Source organism: Carlito syrichta, unplaced genomic scaffold, assembly GCF_000164805.1.
Source record: "Carlito syrichta isolate Samal-C Ts95f unplaced genomic scaffold, Tarsius_syrichta-2.0.1 Scaffold306686, whole genome shotgun sequence".
NCBI classification, from domain to species: Eukaryota; Metazoa; Chordata; class Mammalia; order Primates; family Tarsiidae; genus Carlito; species Carlito syrichta.
Window position 1 is genome coordinate 396044 of NW_007250782.1, and position 3455 is coordinate 399498.

A 3455-nucleotide genomic window follows, 5' to 3' on the forward strand; every position below is an offset into this window, starting at 1 on the left:
GAAGTGCAGTGGCAGTGGTACATTCATGGCCACCCCAGCATTGACCTACTGGACTTGGGTGATACTACCACCTCAGCCTTCCAAGCAGCTAGAACTACAGGGATGTGCTACCACACCCAGCTAATTCTTTATTTATTGTAGAGATGAGGTCTCGCCAAGTTGCGGGGCTGGTCTTGTACCCATGGGCTCAGGCAATCCACTCGCCTCGGCCTTCCAAAGTGCTGGGATTACAGGCTGAGCCACTGAGCCCAGCCAGAAGTAAATTTCTAATGTCTGTAGTATTGTATTACAGCAGCACAAAGGGACTAAGACACACCCATAAACCTATACACCTATTTCCCCAATGCCCCCTCTCCACAAATGTAAATGATATTTCCATCATACATGGAATGCTAAAGTTTTTTTCTGTTTGTTTTTTGAGTTGGAGTCTCACTCTGTCGCCCAGACTGGAGTGCAGTGGCAGGCTCTCAGCCACCACAGCCTTGACCTGCTGGGCTCTGGTGATCCTTCTGCCTCAGCCTTCCAAGTGGCCGGAACTACAGGTGTGCGCTACCATGCCCGGCTAGTTTTTGATTTATTGTAGAGACGAGGTCTCGCCAAGTTGCCCGGGTGGGTCTCGAACCTGCGGACTCAGGCAATCCACTCGCCTCGGCCTCCCCTTCCAAAGTGCTGGGATTACAGGCTGAGCCACCGAGCCCAGCCGGAGTGCTAAAGTTAATCTGACTTCAATTTTTTAAAGTCATCTTTAAATTAGTAAGAAAAAGATGAACCATCAATAGAAAAATGATAGGGTAGCAGTTCTTGAAGTGTGCTCTGTTGCTCTCTGGTGGTTCCCAAGAGCCTTGCAGGAGGTCTGAGATTATTCTCAGGTATACTGAGATATAGTTTGCTTTGTTCACTCCGCTGACACTTACGCTGATGTTGCAAGAGTAATGGTGGCTCCTGGTAGAACTGAAGGCAATGACTCCAGTTACACCATGTTCTCCAACACCCACACTAACAGAAGGAAAAGCTACTTCCACTTAAGAAAGTCACTGATGAAACAACACAAAAGTATTAACTTTACCAAAATTTGGCCTTTGATTTCACATCTTTTTGTATTTTGTTAGTTAAAATGGGAAACAGGAAATACAATTGCCTCTCGAAAAATGATGCATACTGTTAGGGTATGGACAGGGTGACAGTGGCAGGGGAGAGGCAGCAGAGGGGCCACACCGCTGGGGTTGGCGAGCCGGAGGTGTGCGCTGGCAATCCAGAGATCCGAGTAAATGCAAAGAATTGCAACACACAGAGGTGAGAGAAGAAAATATTTATTTCAAAAACGTTCACCCCCCACAGACAGGGAGTGGGTCTACACTCTAGTGTGACATCAAGTCTTGGCTTAAATTCTTTCCTTGGAGATGTTGTACGTGACTGCTGTGACTTCCTTATCGACCACCTGTGGATGTCTTGGAGATCCTGTGACACAGAGACCCATTAATGTTTGTCCATATTATCACAGCCCCTAGAGAAGGGCGTGACCAGGATTCTAATTCTCCTGTATCTTCCCACACGACATTCCTTGGAGCTAATGGAGTGTGCACTTCCTCCTTATCTCCTAGGCATTCCCAGTAGATAGCTTCCGGGAATCCTTGACTTCCCTGTGGATAGGGGTCGTTCTACGGGAAGATTGAGTCCCCACCTGCTCCCCCTCTGGGACATCATAACTTTTGTAATTACAAGTTTCATGACTTTTATAATCCTTGACCAATGTATGATATCCTAGGCCTTGTAAATTCCCTTTACTCTAGGCAAGCTTGACTGACACTATGAGATACCTCTGATGCCTGGAAGTTTGTCCCTGAAAAGACAAAGTTGGTAAAGTTAATTTTACTTAAAGTGTGCATTTCTCCAAAAACATAGCTTTTACTTTCTCATCATTGTATTAAGATTTAGGAAGAAGAGTAAAGAAAAATGCATTTCCCGGTCTCTGCCTGTCCTTTCACATGCAATTATTTGAGTTGTGATATTAACTAGCTACAGTGAGCATTTCATGGGATACTATTTTATCTGATGGAATGTCTAACTGTGGTTATTCAGACTTGAGTATGTGGCAGACATTTTCTCAAATATGAAAAAACTGAGCCTGTCACTTCAAGGAAAACAATCAACAGTATTTGTTGCCATTGATAAAATTCTGTTTCCAGCAAAAATTAAAATTTTGGAAAACTTGTATCTGCCACTATTAGTTTCACATCTTCCGAATACTTCAAGAGTTTCCAATGAAATTGGTAGCAATGTTTATGTTTTATATATATATATATATATATATATATATATATTTTTGAGTTGGAGTCTCACTCTGTCGCCCAGACTGGAGTGCAGTGGCCGCTCTCGGCCACCACAGCCTCGACCTACTGGGCTCCAGCGATACTTCTGCCTCAGCCTTCCGAGTAGCTGGAATTGCAGGCACGCGCTACCATGCCTGGCTGATTTTTTTATTTATTGTAGAGATGAGGTCTCGCTGCCCAGGCGGGTCTCGAACCCGCGGGCTCAGGCAATCCACTCACCTCAGCCTCCCAAAGGCGCGGGATTATAGGCTGAGCCACCGAGCCCGGCTATGTTATATTTTTTATATTGTATAATAAAATATGTCAATATTCATAAGGTCTGCATTAGTCAGTGGACGAATATTTTCTAAAAGACCAATGCATGGTGTTACAAAACGACATGTGGGTAAAAGATCCTTTCAAAGTGCTAAGTAGACCAATGGATTTTAATATTATAGAAGACAAAAATTTTACTGATGCCATTTCAGATTCCACATTGCTGCCAACCTTGAAGTACTACCACTTGTTGAGTTTTAGTGTAGAATCAAAGAAGAATATTCACAACTATCTGAAAAGGCTATTAGAATGTTCCTCCCTTTTTCCAGTGCTTATCTGTGTGTGAGGCTGAATTTTCTTGGTGCACTTCATTCCAAACAACATGCCACAGAAGAGTGAATGCAGGCACAAATGTGAAATCCAACTGTATTCTCTTAAGGCAGACACTAAAGCAATTTTTTGAAGTGTAAACACTGCCATTCACTGATTCTTTTTGGTTTGAAGATATATAGATATGTAGTCTACTGCTTTTTTTTTTTTTTTTTTGAGTTGGAGTCTCACTCTGCTGCACGAACTGGAGGGCAGTGGCACACTCCCGGCCGCCCCAGTGTCAACCTGCTGGGCTCCAGCAATCCTTCCGCCTCAGCCTTCCAAGTAGCCAGAACTACAAGTGCGTGCTACCATGCCCGACTATTATTTATTTATTTATTTATTTTTATTTTTTTATTTTTTGAGTTGGAGTCTCACTCTGTCGCCCAGACTGGAGTGCAGTGGCGGCTCCCGGCCACCGCAGCCTCGACCTGCTGGGCTCCGGCGATCCTTCCACCTCAGCCTTCCGAGTAGCTGGAACTACAGGTGCACGCTACCACG

General features: G+C 44.3%; 1 protein-coding gene across 1 annotated transcript in view; it reads left to right on the forward strand.

The window, feature by feature from the left end:
- Positions 1-247: 247 nt before the first annotated feature.
- The window catches only part of FLYWCH2 (FLYWCH family member 2), a 27356-nt gene continuing 24148 nt past the window's right edge, over positions 248-3455 (forward strand). Inside the window, exon 1 of the mRNA XM_021715123.1 lies at positions 248-258. The gene's annotated coding sequence lies outside the window, so the exon portion shown is untranslated. The remainder of the gene's footprint in view (positions 259-3455) is intronic.